Source organism: Mesoplodon bidens (assembly GCF_964165515.1).
Source record: "Mesoplodon bidens genome assembly, chromosome: 1".
NCBI classification, from domain to species: domain Eukaryota; kingdom Metazoa; phylum Chordata; class Mammalia; order Artiodactyla; family Ziphiidae; genus Mesoplodon; species Mesoplodon bidens.
Window position 1 is genome coordinate 207,592,860 of NC_138176.1, and position 21,379 is coordinate 207,614,238.

At 35.8% G+C, this 21,379-nt stretch overlaps 1 protein-coding gene across 3 annotated transcripts in view; it reads left to right on the forward strand.

Moving 5' to 3' along the window:
* The window catches only part of GRID2 (glutamate ionotropic receptor delta type subunit 2), a gene marked incomplete at its 3' end in the record, with an annotated part of 1,358,095 nt that overhangs the window by 728,447 nt on the left and 608,269 nt on the right, over window positions 1-21,379 (forward strand). The window lies entirely within an intron of this gene.

Below are 21,379 nucleotides of genomic sequence, written 5' to 3' on the forward strand. Positions count from 1 at the left end.
GTTTTATTATTAGTTTTAAAATTTTTCATGACTTTATTTCACTAATACTTTTTTCTTCACTTCTCCATTATGCTTTCTTTAGCTCGCAAAGTACTGCTGTAAAGCTTCCAAATTAGGAATGTGTGAAATTCTTTGACACTCTATAATATAATTGGTATCAGGGACATTGAAGCAGAATATAAATCACTAATAAGAACAAAACTTTGGAAAATATCAATGATACATTTTTAAAATTTTAATTGAAAACTTTGTTATGCAGTTTAGGGACAAATATAGAACTTTGACTTTTCTAAGTCTAGCAAATAACTCAGAGAGTCTCATTGAACCACTAGATTTTTCCACAATAGAAAGAATATTTTCAGTTCTACAGGAGCTTGTTCTTTCCTTCAAGAAACACAAAATCTGCTGGAAGATTGAAGGCAAATATACAAAGAAATGTAATATAAATTGGAATCTTAAAATTACGAGAAATAAAGTTGAAGCATCTATAGTCATTTTTGGTTGGAAAGATCAGAGAAGGCTTCATTGAGAAGGCACATTTGAACCAGACTTAGTATCATGAGTAGGAATTCACAAAAGAAATGATATTTAACAGACAAGTACAAGTCCATCTCAGCCACTTTCTGATCACATGATGTCAGCAAATTACTTAACTTTTTTGAGCCTCCATTTTGTCACCAGTAAAATGGGAATAATTATTGATTTCAACTTATTATATTTGTTACACAGAATAATGAGATATAAAAAACCTTAAAGGGGTGGTTGGGGAACTAGCACCTAGTAGATGTTTAAGAAACAGTAATTTCTAGATCATTTTTTCTAGCACATAGTATATACCTGACAATAGCACATGCTGTGGCCCCCTATCCTTGACTCTGAACTTTGATACTTGTAACAATCTACTGCTTCCACTTTGTTCTCAAACACATAAATCTGTCTTTATGATTTTCCTGAGAGACTTATCTCCCTTCCTCTACCAAGCCACCATTTTTTCCCCCACTCACTTTGTCTTTCTGATTTTCTGTCTTTAAACTGTGGACTAAGTTTATTTTATGGTGTCAAGTGGCAAGGAAGAATGACAGGAAGAATGTGAACCCACCTGCCTTCCCCACCCTAAGCTGGCTATCCTCTTCTCTGACCTGTGTAGTGGTTCCTGTTGCTCCAGTAGCTGTTCTCAAACACTTTCCAGCTTGCTTCTGCTCTCCCATGAGTTCTAGGAACATTTCCCCACTTAGAGAATATGCTGACCCCTTAAGTCCTAGATGCAGTTCATTCAAAGGCAAGCAGCAGCAAATCCAAAAGGCAGACAGCACCAGAGGTCTGGAGACGTGGCATAGTTCCTGACTTAGAGGATCACTTAGTTTAGTGGAGGAGGCAAGCATGTAACTAAATAATAAAATATGAAAGAAAAATAGTATAATAATGACAGGCGGATGATGCTCTGGAATCCCATAGGAGAACTGACTAACTCTGCAGGAGTTTGGCTGGTGTCAGGAAAAGTTTCACAGAAAGTTTGCTGTACCAGAATCATGAAAAATGGATAAGACTGTATTAGGCAGACAATGATAGGCAAATAAAAATTCACTGTGCGTGCACGTGTGTGTGTGTGAGAGAGAGATGGACATAGTTTTAAAAATCAAATACAACCGGGGGTTTTATAATGAAAAGCAAGAGTCCCTTGGTCCACCTATTTCTCCCTGCAGTTATTCTTTTCAAAAATATTTATTTATTTATTTATTTAGGGCTTGTCGTTGTTGTTGGCTTTTTTTTAAGGGAATTCCTTTATTTTTATTATTTATTTATTTATTTATTTATTTTCGGCTGTGTTGGGTGTTTGTTTCTGTGCGAGGGCTTTCTCTAGTTGTGGCAAGTGGGGGCCACTCTTTATCGTGGCGCGCGGGCCTCTCACTATCGTGGCCCTCTCACTATCGCGGACTCTCTTGTTGCATAGCACAGGCTCCAGACGCACAGGCTCAGTAGTTGTGGCTCACGGGCCCAGTTGCTCCACGGCATGTGGGATCTTCCCAGACCAGGCTCAAACCCGTGTCCCCTGCATTGGCAAGCAGATTCTCAACCACTGTGCCACCAGGGAAGCCCTACTTTTTTTTTTTTTTTTTTTTTTTTGTGGTACGCAGGCCTCTCACTGTTGTGGCCTCTCCCGTTGTGGAGCACAGGCTCCAGACGCGCAGGCTCAGCGGCCATGGCTCACGGGCCCAGGCGCTCCGCGGCATGTGGGATCTTCCCGGACCGGGGCACGAACCCGTGTCCCCTGCATCGGCAGGCGGACTCTCAACCACTGCGCCACCAGGGAGGCCCCCTACTTATTTTTTTAATGTTTAAAATTTAATTGGTATTTACTTTTAGAATACACTATGCATTCACATGATTCAATATTGAAAAGGTTCAGAAGGATAACCTCCTGTTATTGTTCCTTAAGCACCTGATTTTCTTCTCAGGAGGCAATGTGTCTTGTGTGGTATTCCAGGTATACACCTACACATATACATATACATCTTAGCTCCCCAACCAGGGATTGAACCTGCACCCCTGCATTGGTAGGCAAAGTCTTAACCACTGGACCACCAGGGAATTCCCTCAGTAATTTATTTAAAAACACTCTTCTGATGGCTTCTGTCCCATTTTCCTCATGGTCGTTGGCTTATATATCTGTTCATTCCCTTATATTGTATTGGGGTTTTGGAGATGACCCCGTTTGACCTTTTTCAGTTGGAAGTTCCAGGATGTTCTTTCAGATTTTTAGAGATTAACAGACAAAAGATACTTTAAAGAATGATTGTTATAGTTTTGAAGAAATAAGATATCGAACCATGACGTTTTAGATTTGGAAAGTACAACATGTAACATTTTGTCTGAATTCCAAATTTACAATTGAGAAAATTAAAAGCCTCCCTAGATCTAATCAGTATTATTCCCTAACTTCCTCCAGCCACGTTCAGTATCTTTGCAGCTAGTGCTGATAGTGGATGGTAGAGGACGCTCAAAGTTTGAAACTGATAAAGTAAGTTGGCAGCCGGTCAAATGGGTACGTGATTGTCAGGTCCTAAGAGATATAGAAATGACTTACAGTGGATTACATGATGGACAGAAAGGCAAATGAAGCTAGAAAAGAACTGATGGATTGGGAGAGTGGGAAAGAGAGAGGAACTAAAGGTTATGATGAGGTCAAAGAGACAGGTTCTGTAAGCACCGAAAAGACGGAGAGGAGGAAGGGAGAAATTCTGCTCAAAGAGAGGGAATAGCAGAATTCCCAGCTTCACTGCTTCCTATATTTTATAAGTTGGCATGAAAGTTTTTAAAATATTGGAGGGAAATATTAAGTCAAAAGAATGGGTCTTAAAAAAGAAATTGCTCACTTAGCATTGTCATTTAATTGCTAAGGGGAAAAAATGGGCATATCAATTCTGTTTGCATCTTTTTTCCTGTCCCTGGAGCAATTATGTGGCATTGAGTTAATTATGCTCCCTTTGAAGTCTTAGAAATTTAATATATTAAATGTCTACAGTTAGTTCTCCACCTCTCATTCAAGATTTCAAAGCTTTAAGAAAAATACTGCAGTTATGTGCAGCTGAGTAAATCAACCTGCTGTGATATTGGTGGAAAATTGTTATCACAATGTACCCATAAGTGTCCTTGAAATGAATATGGTGAAACAAGAGTGCTCATGTGGTTTGATTTAAATGTGGATTAGGATGATATTTTGGAAAACAATATTTTTTGTATAGGAAAATGTTGAATTGGATGCTATGTAAGTTAAACCATTTCCAGAAAGGCTACATGCATTAGAACTTTGGGGTCTTAACTTTTAGTTTTCCAGTTTGATAAGAAAAATCAATTCTTTGAAAATGGGAAGTTTTATTACTTATATGATAATGAATATTATTGCCTATTTACCTTTTTTCAAATTTTCAGAAAGGAACCCTACTGTTACATGAAATCCTTTTATTCTGCAATAAGAAAAGGGTATTATCTTTTATTCCTTAAAACATACTTTATGAAATAGCTTTCATTCCATTGTACTATATCCCAGAGAACTTTGATCCTGTCAAACAACAAAAAGGCAAAGTTACTTACTTCAAATATGTGTAAGCAGCTTACCAGAAATAAGCCTTTAGGAAGGTTTAGAAAACAAGTGAAGTTATCTTGTCTCAAGGGATATAGAAAGGTTCCTAGTCATCAAAAGAGAACCCTGAATATTCAAATTACTATGATAGTTATCAAGTAGCTATCCAAATAACCCAATTTTTACCAAAATAAAAAATTATTTGGAGACATTATGCAATGTACAGTTTTTAAGATGAGGATAATGTAATGATATTAGACAAAGGAACATATGACTATAATTTTTTCCAAAATATATTCATTGCATGAAAATCTCTCTAATAATACTGTGTTCATAGATGATTGATATGCATTTAAAGTACACTTTTTATTGAAATTTAATGTACATAATTATAATGCATATAACTGTACAGCGCAACAAATTTCCATGCATCCAGATCAAGAGACAGACCATAACTAGCATTCCCAGAGTCCCCTTCCAGGCAACACCCAGTTATAACCTCCTTGAAGGTATAGCCATTATCTTGACTTCTAACACAATAAACTAGTTGTGATTCATATTAAACTTTATATGAATAGAAGCATACTGTGTATACTCAGATCCAACTCACCTCTTTCCAGTGACCCCTGACTTGGGTATTGATATTGGTGAACAGTTTGCTACTAATTTCTCCTAATAATCTAAAGGTCATTTAACAATTTTTGCCTTTGAAGCATCTAATTTGCTAGTTTTTCTTTTCTATCAGGTTTTTCTTGGGTTCAACATTTTCATTCTATTCTATTTATTTAAATGAAGTTAAACAAGAAAATAACCTGAACATAAGTAAAGGTTGTACTCATATTTGAAATATAAAATCACAGTTGCTTCACCCTTCAAGACAAGGGAATTGAAATTCTTCTCTAATCCAGGATTCATTTATTCATTCATTCAGACAATATGTTTAAAGCTATTCTGTGAAAGACAATGTGGCTAATGCTGCTAGGAATACAATCATGAAAGATATATGGGTCTAGCCTCAAAGGAACAGACAGATTAATAAGGGGAATGTTGTAAACATAGAATGTACAAAATAATAAAACCACAAGAAAATAAACAGGAAAGTGACTCTTCTCAACTCCCAAATGGAATTGAAAATAAAGAAAACAAAGTGCTATCCAAAACTTAATCAAATAAAGCTTGTAGATAATGTATAAGATTACACAGACCTAGAAATAAAACAAAATTTCTTTTGTTATCGGGTACTGAGAAGTCTTAGCTACTTCAAGAAATTCTTTCTGTAATTTACTATAGTCTTATCAAAGCATGTCTGGAATGTGATTGAATCCAAGAGTGATTAAATTTATATTGAGTTTTCTCTCCATGAAGTAATATGGACAAAACGAAAACAAAGAGATTAGTTAAAATAGACCTAATGATAAATTTGAGGATTAGAATTTGGCAGTGTTTGTCTATTACTGCTTAGAAAAGAAAGACATCAGACCTAGAAGGCAAGGACTTGACAACATATAAAAGTATCCTCTATAGTATGCCAGGCACAATTTACCATGCCGTACTGTGGTCTGAGTAAAATAATTTCAAAATTATGCACCTCCTTGTTTCTGTGCCCATTCTCAACATCACCTTTTGAAGCTAGGAGAATGGTGAGCCCCTGAATTTAATCACTAGAGAGATATGTTTGTGGCAAACAAATAAATTAGGAATTTAATCAATATGCCAGTTTTTAGTAAATTTGCTTAGTATATAAATGGCAAAATATTGTGGCAATACATGTTACAAGTACCATATTTTCCATTTCCAGACCAAAACATGGATCACTGCACTCTGCCCTGCTGTTCTAGGCAGCCATGACAAGTGGATCTTAGTTAGAACTGGAGTCTAAATCTATTTGCCAACCTGGGTTAGTGTAAATCAGTTTCCCAGAACTTAATCAATTCCTTAAGTGCTTACTGACAAAATCAGTATTTTAGATTTGCACAGGAGCAGATTTTAAGGTATAGCCACCCTATGAAGCTTTGTTGAAAAGTAAGCAGGTACTGCTAAGTTACAATTCTATTCAGACTTATTCTCACTTTAATTACAGATAAATAGGAGGGAAATAAACTGTTTAGGTAGAGAAAATTAAGAAGGTTCATTTGATTTTTCTAGCAAACTCTATTTTTAATAGAATACACAGAACTGTAGCATAAGAGGATTCAAATATTAAACTTATGTGTGTCCACCCAACACTAAAGTTATATGAACATATGGGTCCATTAATTTCAAATACGAAATACTTTAAATATGTATATTACTTCATGAGGCAACATTTAAGTCAATACTTGAAACCCATATTTAGGATTTGTATTTAAGGCAATTTGGTAGACAGGCATCCTTCCATGTTGAAGAAAAGCATGAGTAAAGATACTGAGAAGGAAAATTAAAAGGAGCTGAATGGGATGGGGGACATGGGCTAAGGGAAGTAGAATTTTAGGATGCAAAATCAGGAAGTAAGGTTGTACTAGACTGGTAGGTGAAAAATTTTGAATGTCACACCTAAAGAAGGGAGCAGGCTACAAAGGCAGCTTGAACATGGAATTTGGATTCAGTTTTTGCTTAACTAGCTGTGTAGCCCTGGCCAAGCCACTTAAAATCATTTAGCTTTATTTTCCTCACTTATAAAATGGAGTAATTCCTCAATCACAGAGTTATTTTGAAGGCTATATTTGGTGTAATGTACGTACAATGTGTAGAACAACGTTCACATCTAGTAAAAAGTTAACAAGTTTCAGTTGTACAATTCTCCAGAACTGTAGAGTAGGATAAAGAAGAAAATGCAAATGATGTTAATAGACTTGGGAATTGATTAGGTGTGTGAAATGAGGTTGAGATACGGGAACAGAGATGGATCCTGTTTCAAGTCTGAGTTTCAATGATGTTAATGTTATGAAATCAGAAACATAAGAAAATGAACAGGTTTTGAGATAATACAATAAATAAAATTTCAGTCATAAATTTGATGTTATTCTGGAACATCTAGATTGAGACATGCCTGTGTTTGGTGGAACTGAAAGAATGGAACCCAGTAGTCCTAAGGAAAAGCTATCGTATTTGTCAATGTGATGATCATTGGTGAACTTTGAAAAAACATTTTTATTAAAATAGTGTGAGGAATAAAAAAGATTGTAAGGAAATAATAAAGGGGTTGTTAGCAAATAAACAGAGTAAGAGTAGATGGGGGCATTAAAATCATCCCTGGTTGACAATCACTGATATAGAACTGTTCAGTTTTGGAAAACTAAAATTTGTTCTCATGGAATTTTTATTGCTGGCAGATGACACCTGCTTTTTACTTTTCCCCTAATAATAGCTAGTCAACATTTACTGGACTCTTTTCAGGTGTCTGACACTATGCTGGTCACTCTATACATTATCTTGTATAATCCTCAAAAAATCCAATGAGATGGGTATAATAGTTTCTTCATTCTACAGGTAAAAAATTAAAAGAATGACGTATAGTCATTTGTCCATCTAGATTAAGTAGATTATTTACATTTTATTTTCTGTTCACTTAGTCATCATGTTTTACATTTCTACTGTTTTCTAATAGTGTTCATCATTAATTCCTTTTTGGGGAGAGTATAATTGGTTTTCAAGTAATACTTACCTCTCTAGTCTTCAACTGGTAAGTTTATGTTATAGTCTTTGGACATGCCATCAGAGAGGCAAATCAGTTTGCCCGAAATTTTTAGCACAGAATAAATGAAAACACAAAAAAGCAATTAATTGTATACATAAACGATAAGGCATAACTAATTGGAGGCAAGAAATCTGAGTTTGTTCTGAACATTGTAAAGTACACACCATCAGCAGTAATTAACATTTATTGAGTTTTTCTTATGTGCCGGACACTGCTCTAAGCATGTTTTACATATTAACACATTTAACCCTCATACCAAATGTAACAGGTAGATGCAAGTGTTTGGCTTCATTTTACAAAAAAGGAAAATGAGATACAAACGAGATTGTGAAAGTAGCCCCAGGTCACACAGAAAGGAAGAGCAAAGCCAGGTCTAGACCATTCTTAAGGAGTGGGCTATGCTATATTACCTCTCCAGGCACACAATACATGTGAAAAAAATCATCCTTGCTTTTTGTTTATGACAAAGAAGTAATTGGTATGCCTAACTCCCATTAAATCATTTTTAGAGATTTTGCACTGGGGTGAGCTAGTGAAGAGTACAGGAGGACAAGGCGGGGAGTTCGGTCAATGTGATTAGGCCCATCTGTGTTTGGTAATTGGTCTTTACCAACGCTACACTCCTACCTAACCACAGAGATCTGGAGATAGAGACTCTATCTTCCTTGATTATTACATCTCAAAGGGATGGCTCCCAGGTCCTTGAGAAAGACATTCTTGGGTTGTAAAACTAGCTAGAGGCTGGAAGAAGATTTACATCTTAAGGGAGCAGAGAAAGAATTTACAATTGCAAATCTTCTAAAGTAAATGCTCTGAGGAAAGGGAACTCAAAGGCCTAGATCAGAAAGAAAACTGTTTAAAGCTTAGTGAAGCTGAGGAGAATGTTAAGGTTGTCTTGGGTCAAGCATAGACAGGATATTTGGACTAACTAGATTTAGTTTTACTGTGTGTGCTTATGATAGATATAATATATATATTGAATAATATATATTTAATAATCTTTGAATACATATTCAAATATATAGGTTGCAGAAATGTATTATCATTATCATGTAAAGGAATTTTTGGAATGAAAGGAATTGTTAGAACTCCAGTGACCCACAAGATAATATTTAATTACTGATACGACAAGACCACTAGATATGCTGAATGTGAACTTTCAGAACAAAAGAGGAATGCTGATTTAATCTAAGAGCTTCAGGTGGTCCACCTCATATGGGACTTGTGGAGGAAACAGATGGCAATAATGACTACCCATTGCCAAATTTCATCAAGCAGGACTAAAAAGGGTCAGGATTAGAAGGCTGGGAAACATAGGGTCCAGAAAGGGGCATGTACCTGACTATATTTCGTAACGATACAGGTTGGCCTTTGCTGAGGGTCCTGGAATAAATTTTCAGCATGATCCAAACCCCTTCTTGGTGCAATGACCTGAGCTCACTGTAGCTACAAACAAAAGCTTCACAAACTTTCAGTACAAATGAAATCACAATTTCCAGAGACACAGATTTTGATGAGTAAAGTGCATGTTTTACATCTCTATGACTGTTTTTAGAATTGTAAACCTTAGAGTATTTCTAAATTCTCTAGCCCCTATTCTATCAAAGTTGCTCTATTTCAAGATAAATTGGTTTGAAAACAAACTAAGACCATAAAATAAACCCATCATCCTAGCATTTTGAAAATGTATATATGTTTTTAAAAATAAGATGAAATTTTTGGATATTTCACTAAATTCCAGATCCACCGACTCCTTGAACTCAGGTTCACTTGACTCCCTGAAAATAAATAGTTTTTCTTGAAACTGCTTAAATTGATAAAAAGTTACTCTTACGGTCCTAAGCCCAAATAAAATTTGAGAAGTACTGGGCCTGGGCCTATCTCTACAATTCTCAATAATATTTCCATCTTGTAAGTGCCAGAATTGCCATTGACTAAGACATATGTGATCAATGACCAGCACTAAACATACAATTGTGCACTTTTATATAAATGATGTTAATTATATTTTTAGATTGTGAAGTACTGTGGCTGGTTAAAAACAGGCATATTTCTGAAGGGCTATTTGTCCATCCATATTCAATGTTAAATGCATGCAACTTTTATATGTATGGATATATGGATCTGTCTATGGGGAATTTCAAAAATACCTTTACCTAGATCCCATCCCAGAACCCTAAATCATAACTTCTGCGGTGGAGTGCAGGCACTGGTGTTTTTAAAAACCTCCTTGGGTAACTGGCACACAAAAGTCTGTGAAAGTAGAGAACTGCTCTTGACTACTGCTTCTCAAGCTTTAATATGCACACTAGCCTCCTGGAGACTTGTTAGAATGAAAATTCTGATTCTGTGGGTATGAGCCTGAGATTTTATATTTCTACCAGACTCCCAGAAAACACTGGACAGAGCATATCTAGAGTATTCCCATCATCACAGAAAGTTTTGTTGACCAGACCTTGAGTTTATATTAAATATAAATCTAAAAAACATTTGTCTGAAATTCAGAATTATAGCCATTAGGAGAATATAGAAATTTGTTAACAGATGTTCCCTAACAATATAAATAATTTTCCAGTGTAAGTAGCCGAGAATTTTAGTAATTAATCCATATACCTAATTGCATTTCAAACGGTAACATGTTTCTTGGCCCACCTGCCTGAGACACATTAGTTGTTGAAAATAATAAAAGTTATTTTCTTGCAATAGTTTACCAGTTAAACTATTGGAACACTGGTTCTCTCTAAACTGATAGTGCAAGATCCCAGGGTCTCTCAAAACTCACCATTTCCTCTCACCTTTCCACAAGTTTCTGGTATCAAGGTGTGTATGTTGATGACCCAGTTGCTCCAAATGTAAGTTGGAGACTTGTTGCTGAAATTCAGCCTCTGTACACCGGTGCCAGATTAAATCTCAGAGACAGAGTTTTGTGTGAAGTAGAAAGAAATAGCTTTATTGCTTTGCCAGGCAAAGGGGGGGGGCCACAGCGGGCTGATGCCCTCAAGACTGTATGTCCCGCCCTCAAGGCCATAGTGAGGAGTCTTATAGCGTTCAAGGAGCAGGGCATGATCAGCTCGTGGACAGTCTTCTGATTGGTTGGTGGTGAGGTAATCGGGAGCCAGCATCATTGACCTTCTGGTTCCAGCCAGTCTGGGGTCTACGTGCTTGTGGGCAGCATATAGTTAACTTCTTCCACCTGGTGGGGGTTTCAGTATCTGCAGAACAGCTCAAAAGGACATGGCTTGAAATATTATCTATAGTCCTTGAGGTAGAACTAAAGGTCCTTGACTTTGTTTAATGACTAAAGTATTATTATTTTGTCTTGCTTGACTGTTTTTCTTTCTTTCTGCTTTTTTCTCACTTCTCTGATTAAATTTCTTCTTTGACTAAAGTTTTCTACAAACAAAAGACAAGCGGAGGACATGGGTGGACGTCTGTTCTGGGAAGACCTCCTAGGGTCCTGCTTGGTTAGAGACTAATGCTACTACCAGGAAAATTCACAATTCACTGTCACACTAGGCTTTTGCTAACATCATTGTCCAGGGTCTTGCCACAGCAAAATATCTCCTCCAGCCCAACAGCAGGATCCCACACTAAACCTTACTCTCCCAAGGACTGAGCTCTTAATTGAGTCAAGAGTGGTAGTATATTCTGTTCTCTTAGTAAAAACTGTGGTGACCTCGTATTTATTTTATCTATTTTTTATTACATCTCCTTTCTCTGTGGTGTTTAACACTCAGACACATGGACCATAGCAGAATGTCTCTCAGAGTAACGCCTCCAATTAGACCTAAGGGCTAGAAACACCAAATCTGGGTTCTCCATTTCAATGTCCATTGAGGTTGAAGGTTGGACCATATCCCCCAGAGAATGAGAGGATCTAAATAGGGCATCTAGCCATCAGCCCTTAAATGTCCAGGTGTCTTCCCTTATGATTAAGCAGCTTAAGCAAATAGACCACTGTGTTCCCACCTTGCCAGCCTTTCAGACATAAAATGACAGCTAAGATGGCTGAAGCTAAGCCATGCTGGGGACCCCAGTACAAGACAAAATTGCTCCTTAAAATGTAAATACACTCAACACAATAATCACTTCATATTTACTCTGAAAAATAAGAATTCTGGTAACAGGAGAAGCAAAAAAAATAAGCAACACAAAAAGCAGCCCTTTAAATTTCCCTATAGTCTAACTTCGAGTTTTTTTTCTAGCTTTGTTTAAGGGACACATATCTTTGTGAATTTTGGATCTTTTAAAACATTTACCAGCATTCTCACTATTATTGTTTTCCTTCTTTAGATTGTAAGCTTCATGTGTTTCATGTTCTTTATTTATTTAACTTTAAATCTCACATCGTATGCTAACATATTGCATATAGCAGGCTCAAAATAAATGGTAAATTTTTGAGATGAAATTTGATTTTGGTTTTGAGGGTTTTAGACATCTTATAACTGATTTAAATAAGAACTAAGTCCTATGTACCAGGATGAACCAAACATTTTCCTTCTTATCTAATTGCATCCTTTCCCCCTTCCAAATGTATGTGTGTTTGCCTCATGTTGAATTCAATCTTCAAATCCATACATTCTAACTAATGAATAATTTCTTGAAACATAACTGAAAGTAAGTATTTCTCCTCAGCAATGACCCCTTCCCTCCTTAGACTGTCTATCTTTTATCACTTCTGGGTGGATTACTAGAATTTCTATGAAGAGATCAAATTAAACAATATTCAAAAATTCAGTCTAATCCCTTTATTCTTTTAATTGGGGGAGGTTAAAATAGCTGATAAAACATGGGTATATTTATGTATTTATTTTTAATATTGTTGTTTTAATTATCCAGGTTGAGAACTAGCCTGGTTTAAAATTAGCATAGGATATAAGATTTGAGACACCCAGTTCTCATCTCTGAATAAGTAATCCTTGTTTTGTTCTGTAGGGGAAAAAAAAATCTCTTCCTCTACCCACTTGATGTCCCAAGAATCAAACTGATAAAAAAAGATTAACAACAGGAAAAAAAAAAGCAAAAACAAAAAACAAAAACAGACTTAGTCACAAACTTTAGGGGAAGAAAAAAAATCTTTTCCTTCTATTCTTGTAGGTTCTTGGCTGGGGCCCTGTAAGAAAAACAGATTAACAAGAAAAACAAACAAACAGGAGTTTATTAATATGTCTATCTCTTATATTCATAGGAGAAATTCAGGGATGAGTAACTCAAAGAATTGCCTAGAACTTGTGCTTAAATGCCATCTTCACCTAAAACGAAGAAAGAAGGGTATGGGGGAGACAAGTTATAAGGAGGTGACCAGAAAAAGTACAGTAAACAAGGGTAAGGTTTGTTATGCAGATTTAAATTGGTACCTTCTCCAATGATAAGAGGCTCTTGTGATTTAGAGTCATCCCTCTCTTCTTGATACAGAGATGTGACTCAAGGAGAATTTTAGGATTTATATGCCATCCAACAAAGTGTGGAGAAGAGGCTAGACAAAGGAAAAGGGGTTGGGGGATGCTGAGAGGGGAGGTGGTAAGTACCGGAAGCTGACTAGAAAAAGTATGGTACATAAGGAGTGTTTAGTGAAGTTAGTTTTGCAGATTCAAGTCAGTGTCTTGGTAACTGAGAAGAGCTGTTAAGTGTCATCTTCATTTCACTGGTATGGGAGAGAGAGATACCTTTACAAATGAAAATTTTCTTCATAAGTGTAAATTTCCTTTACAAAAGGGAAAGTTATGTTCTGTTTTTAGAGCTTTTCCTGTATCTGCTGTTCCTCAGTTGCCTTCAGCTCAGAATAATCCTTATGCCAAAGTGGTGTGTTTGGGGGTGGCATATTCTGTTCCTCTGGTTCTGTTTCCTCTGTGTGCAACTAGCGTTAGAGAGCTGCAATCTAGGAAGGTCAGCTGTTGGCTTGGACAGGGCCTCCTAGAATGGCATTTCTCAGTATTGTTATTTTCAGTATCTGATTCCAGGCACTTGTTTAGTTATTTATGACCACCTCCTTCTAAACTTAACTGTGGCCACCACAGAATTGACTGGAAACCGATACCCAACAAAATGGTAAAATATAATTTAAATATCAAGACTAAGGAAAGGATAAATTAGAAAAAAAGGTTACATTTTAGGAGAGAAATTACCATATCAAAATATAGATCAACATGTTGCATAATTTCTCCCAGTAAAATGGTTAACCCTTGAGGTCAGGGACTATTATACATTTCATATTCTCATCAGTATTTGACACAGCACCTACATGTAGTTGATGCTCAATAAATACTTAATGGTTTGTTTTATTTCATTTATTTGTGAAAAGACAAAGCAGAAAAAAAACCTGTGCCTTACATATCATGAAAACAGTTTCTTTTTTATTGATGAGAGCCTGCCCGAATGAGAACCTTAACACAGTGGTAAAGAGCTAGGGAATTCTCAGGTGGCTTCACTCCCTCGCCGATTTTAAACACCTGGAGGAATAGACAATTGAAAATCCTTTCTGGTGTCTGCAGCTAAGTTTGCGCACACAGTCTCACAGCTCTCAGCGTGGATACTAATTTCCAAAATTTAACTTGAGGCCTTGAGGGATGAAACTAGCTCAACTGCTACCTCTTTAGAGGAAAGGAACTTCAATCTAACATATATTCACTAATTATTATTATTATTTCTTAATTATCTCAAAACATAAAAGATGAAAGTCTAAAACGTAATTCTAATTGGCAAAGGAATTTCATACCAGGAAGGCACCACTTGATTAGCAGCTATGTAGGCAGAGCGAGGGTTTGGGGGTATGGAAGTGTGGCTAAGAATTCACACGGAAGAGTGCTCAGTGTGCTTAGAAATAGCTCAGTCAGTACTCAGCGTGCTGTGAAAGCGCTCAACTTCCGCATATTTAAATGAGTTGAGAGCTTACATTTTAAAAGTGCTCAATCGGGAGTGCTCAAGCTGTGGGATCTATTAGTTGAATGCTAATTAACTTCTTTTCATATGGTTCACTTCTCAATTAAGCAGACAGACAGTTTTGCCGCTCACCTTTTCAGGTTGAACCTGGACTTTCCAGGAGACATTGAGAGATCTGCGTTTCTTGGGGAGAAGGCAAGGATCCCACCAACCATTCCCATGGCTTTCTTTGGCTCAATTATATTGTGTCTCTCTGTTTCTCTCTCTCATGTGTCCACATTATCCTCCTCACTATTTCTGGGCTTTATTGTCTTGGTTTGAAGCTATTTTGAGAAGATTAAAATAGCAGAGCTTGCTGTGTTATTTTATCTGATATCTTTTAATTCCTGATGAATGGGTTTGGTTTTTCCCAAGGGCCTTTTCAATCATTTTGATAACATTTGCTCCTTAGAAATGGTTTTGAGCCTTGAGTTGAAGGAATTGGATAGTTTTGTATAGTTCCACAATGTCCACTTTTACTTTTGGTTAACTCATTAGTATCTTTTTAAGTAGGAAAGATGAGTCCCATAATATGTTCTGTATTAAATAAATACCTCCATTAAATAATTTGCTTAAGATCAAACTTGAGCTATATATTTTAAGAATGCACTTTGGGAAGAAGATACTATGTCTTTTAATTATTTCACTATTGCTATAAACTGAGATGAATACTTAAATGGAATTCTATTTTCTGTGATGACTTCAAAATCTCACAGGATGATGCACTGATGTGTGAGTACATTTTTTTAAACACATTCAAATGATGTCGTGTATTCCTTTTGCAAGTACTTCATTATACATTAAAAAAAAAAACCTTTGAAGTATATGTATTTATGTGGTTACTGTTACCAAACCAAACTTGGGTTCACTTGCCCATAAGAAATAAAGCCAATCTACTGACATTTTAAGGCGAGTAAAATAACATTTTAATTAGCATCTAATGCAGGATTAATGCATTAGCCTCCTAACACATCTCCCAGCCAACCTCCCCAAGGCAAAAGCGCCTTCCATCTATAAATGTCATTGGAAAGGTAATGGGTTTTGTTGGAGATGTCAAGACTTCTTAGGCTGCAGCCATTGAAAATGAGGATCATCTAACTTCCCCAAGGTTCTCCAAGCAATCTTCTGATTTTAATTGGCTTCTGTATTGGCTTACTGTGGAGAAAGACTAAGTTGGTCAGACGAATACATTGTTCAGAAAATGAGTTAGTCAATATGAAGTTTTATGTCAATTATAACTCAATTTCAAAAAGAAAGAAAATGTGTTACTCATCTTCCTACATGTGTGAAAGGGATATGAATCTCACTGGAAATTAATACATCAGGACTTTCTATCACAATCTGAATTTCTCGCTAATGTGATTCTGGACTGAGTGATGGGATAGTGCCCAGTGTTCTCTTAATAGCCACTTTCTGAGTCTGCAGTGCTAATGGTCCGACCTTGGATGGTGATGACTTTTCTAAGGTAATGACTATCACACCTTGAAGCCTCTTTTGAGAAAACTTGCTGGATGTCAAAATCACATTTAAAGTTTTTTTCTCTTTGAATTTCTATTGAATTTATGTGATGTTTCCACAATAATGCCATGCTCAGTTTTGTGAGCACAATGAACATTATTTTTTTTTACCATTACCCTGGTATTCAAAACTACAAAACTTAGGCATTCCAATGAAAATTAAATTTTGATAATTTTAGCAACCTGGGGTAGCTTATAATTATAATACCCAATTAGGAATATCTTTTTCGTAAAAAAAAAAAGAAGGAATTTGGGTAACAGAGATTTCTTCACAAATTCTGCCCAGTGGCTATAAGAGGCAGCACCCTGTTACTGCTTTGCTCTAAAACGAAGTTAGAAGCCTATGCCCCGTTGCCCCTTGCTGTTTGGCATATTGAAACTTGTCTATTAAATTACCCTTTACATTGTTTCACAACATTCTCTCTGAAAATAAAAGCTAATTCAGCTTTCTTATCTTTATGATAGAAAAAATAATGTCTAGAGTGGGAGTTCACCATGCAATCATATATTCAAGTGATGTACTTACTTTAATAAACCAAGAAGGTATTTAGGTGGTTTGCATCAATTTTAAACAATTATCTTTTTGTATTTACTTGACCTAGTTAGATAATGATTTGCAAACAGATTTGATTCAACAAAACATTAAAATGTTCAGTGAAGTCTTAAAACAACTGCTTTTAATATTCCTGAACAATACGAAGCTCGAGGCTCGGGGTTCAGCCTGCTGTGAGGTGAGGGGTGGGAGGGCTTGTTTGCAATCAGCTCTGACATTTTCAGATATTTCCACTACAAAGTTCTGTTTTGAAAACACTTATTAGAGAGCAGCTGAATGCGTGTCCTCCATTGAGCGCTACTTCTTTTTGTTGTTGTTTTTGTAGTTTTCAGTTGTTGTTGGCCAAGATTAAGAAATGATTGAGAGGGCATCAGGGTGTGTCATTTGATTGCTATACAAGATAATATTTTTTTTTACTTTTTAATATTATCTTTTCCAAATTAGGATTGTGTAATGTCTTATTACTGTGCAAATGCTTGTTATGACTGTGTTTTTCCTCTACTGTATGAACTGCTTTCCAACTGAAAATTAATAAGGGCTCTCAACTGGTCCTAAAGTTTTCATCAGTATGAGCAGCAGATGTAACTATTGTTTGTTTGACTGGAGCATTTACTTTGAAAGATACCATCTGAGTTTGAAAATAAACTAAGCCCTAGTCTTGTTTTCATACAATAGTATCAGGAAAATATTTTGTTTTGTTTTGATTTCAGTGGTAAACCAACAGTAATTTTCTGATCATTTTTAAGGATGTGAATTTCAAAAAGAAGTCATGCTTGTTTTTTGTTGTATCAGCGTCCAATCAACAAGAGCAAAATGCTTGTTAAATGGGAGTCAAATGACAATGCATCTATAACAGTACTTTTTAAAACCATGTAGTATGCTAAAATTTCAATCATTTTATCCATTTTGTAAAAATGGAATCACTGTTCAATTTTTCAACAGTGCCACTGTTCAAACCAATTACAAGTTCTTTTGAACATCATAATAACCCTATAGGATAGATACTATTATTATCCCCATTTTACAGATGAAGAAGGCAAGGTACAAGAAGATACATAGCCTTTCCAATGTCACACTGTGGATTATAACCCAGGCAACCTGCCTCCACATTTTGTGCTTGTAATTGCTATACTATGCACTGTTAAAAATTCCAAATGTTTTCATTATTCCCCTCTGAATGCTAGCCTCTGGATGTTTATGAGTAAGTCCTTGCTTTAATGGTAAGAAAGTGGACTTTCCAACAGTAGTCTTGTTATTCTTCGACTGAAAATGTAGTACAAGCTTCTGAGGGACATACATCCAAAAGAGAGGGAGGAGAAAGAAAGAGAGAGGCTCACAGGTTAGCTATTGTCACACCAGTTCTGAAGATCAGTGGGAAGAAAATGTCATGTCAGCCAATTTATTTCATTTAATCTTAAGGTTAAAAAATTTCAATGGAAACGAATCATTTAAAAATCTTAACATGTGGTGTAAACACTGATTGCAATATTCTTGTTTATCTTACGCATAGCAGAATAAATTATTTGAATAGATCATGCATAAAAGTTGTATACTATTATAAATGCAAGACAAATGGATTTCTAAATGAAAAAAACTGGAAGAATCTGATTGAGGAAAATTTACTTGTTTAAAGATATTTTATTTTTCTATAACCAACTATAATACTAAATGAATAAGACTTCATTAAATTTATAAGCTGTTTCCATCAACTGACCAAGACTTCAAGGAGGTTAAAGGACCAATGATTTCCAGGGTATAGAATACTGTATGAATCTTAAAGGCAAAGTAGCTGCTTTTATAACATCACCAAAAATAGTAAATTCTTTAAAAAATGATAAATAGGGCTTCCCTGGTGGCGCAGTGGTTGAGAGTCTGCCTGCCAATGCAGGGGAGACAGGTTCGAGCCCTGGTCTGGAAAGATCCCACATGCCGCAGAGCAACTAGGCCTGTGAGCCGCAATTACTGAGCCTGCGCGTCTGGAGCCTGTGCTCCGCAAGAAGAGAGGCCGCGATAGTGAGAGGCCCGCGCACCGCGATGAAGAGTGGCCCCCTCTTGCCACAACTAGACAAAGCCCTTGCACAGAAACGAAGACCCAACACAGCCAAAAATAAATAAATAAATAAATTTTTTTAAAAAGATAAATAGACTCTAGATAGATAGATAGATAGATAGATGACGATAGATAGGTAGATAGATAGACGATAGATGACAGATAGATAGATAGATAGATGATAGATAGATAATAGATAGTAAAGGAAGGATGATATGTCCTCTTCTGCTGGATGGTTTATAATCTAAGGCTGATAACACAGACAAAAATTAATATAAGAATGTAAATACATGCAGAGAAAATGAAATGTGTAATTGTTTAAAATCTCAGACTACACACCCATTCTTGAAATTCTCAGCGATGAGATTTATAAGTGACTGATAAATGTTGCCACTGTAGCCACTGATACTTGGCAGAGATGTGCTTAGCCCTTCTAAAGTCTCCACAGGGAACTGACATTTTGTAGTTTGTTCATTATAGGCAGATGGCTATAGCAAAACTCCCACCTGAGTTTATTTGCCCCTTGAACTCCTTGAGGAAGGTGCAACAAAAACTAAATGCAAAATAAAATAAACCTTCGAATTATTAGAAAACACTTTTATAGGCATTATGATCATTACTATGCAGAATTATGTCTTGCCTTTGGGAAATTTGCATTTTACATTAAGCAAACTGCCAATTTACAAGACTGCTGCTTGAGCTGACACAAATATACTACAGACACTTTGTCCTCTAGGCCCAGAAGGAACCCACAGAACTGCTCTGTCAGTATAATTCATGCAGGTGACAAATAATGTCAAACCTGTTTAGTGAAGCAAGTAAACAGAGTAAAGAGGGTTTCATGACAGAAAGAAATAGTAAATGGATGCACAGATGAGGCTGGGATATGGTTTGAGATGACAGTGAGACATGCAATTTAGGCTATCTTGCTCTGTTTTGTATATTATCTAATAGTTATGAAATATACTTGAAACAAATGAGTTTCATCTCTATGACAAAAAATATCATGCAGATGTTTTAATTATATCATCTTTAATAACATTTTATCATGAAACCAAAACATATGGGACCACTGAAGAGTCACTCTATTTTATATTTATTTACCTCAAGAGTAACATTTTAAAAATTAAAACACAAATTTAATATAATTTAATATAATCTATTATAATCTAATATAACCTAATTTAATATAATTAGAAAAATAAGCGCTTTCTGAAGCCATTCACCTACTTTATAATTCACATAAAATTAGCTTTTTGATATTGAACATGAAGTATACCAAGAATTTCTTCTTAATCTAGCATATAAAGGCATTTGAGTCTTGTTTTTGTACCACATTTATATCATAATCCACACACTCAAGATTATTATGCCTAGATCTAGAATATTTATGAATAGTCATGCACATATTTGAGAAATAGGTAGGATGAACTCAAAATTGGAAAAACATGAACAGTGCTGGCCATGAAGACTTGTAAGCTAGAGGGGAATAAAAGGGAACCATTAAGGAGTTATTATAAGGTCCCTTTTTATAGAAGAGGAATCTAAACTCAGAGAGGTTAGGTGGCTGACACAAAAATCACATGGCTAGTAAATGAATGAACAACCACTTCAAATCATCTCACTGAATACACACACACACACACACACACACACACACACACACACACACCCCTAAGTTGTGCCTGACCTCATTGTCAGCACTGAGGGTACTATAGTAGTAAAGAAGAGAGACAGACTTAATTCTTTCATTTATTTTATTTTCTAATGCATGATAGCAGATATAAACAAGGTAAGAAAAGATTTGATATTAGTAAATGCTCTAATGAAATAAGATAATGGGGAATTTCTTTCCAAGAAGGTGATTCACTTTTGTAACCCAATAAGTATCAATATCCTATAATGTTCCTCTTTGCTATTAGGAGCGCTTTATGAAAATAGTCCCTGTGTTATTTATTGCTCTGCAGTCAGACTTCCTGGGCTCTACATACATTTTCTGTGTGACCTTGAGCCTGTCTGAGCCTCAGTTTCCTCACAGGCAAAATGGAGTTAATAATAATACTTACCAACATCTTATAATTGTTAACAGGAATAAAGAATTAAATCTATGTAAAACACAAAATAATGCCTGATACCTAAAAACTCAAATATGTGCTATTCTTGTTTTTTTTCCCTGTGTTTGCTTATGATTATTATTAACCACAGTTTAAAATACTCTCAAGCCATAGTAGGTTTTCATGTTGGTGGACTCTTGGTGCGGTGTCACAAACACTAGGTAAATTAGGGTTTCAGTACCTCTAAGGATATCTCAAGTGAACCTATTCACTGCAACTCAAGGTTCTCTCTGGATTTGATATGCTTGAACTTTAATGGATAACACTTTTATACATCTTAGTCTTATTTGCTTTCCAGTGAACTCTCATTGATACATTATGTCCTTCATGCTCTATTATTTATGTTTACTACTTCTAATTTAACCAGTAATACGTCTTCAAATCTCTATATTGCTACATTACAGTATGTCCAGCCAAAATATTTAACCCACTAAACTGCTTCTTATATCCTAACCTGAAAGCTACTCTGA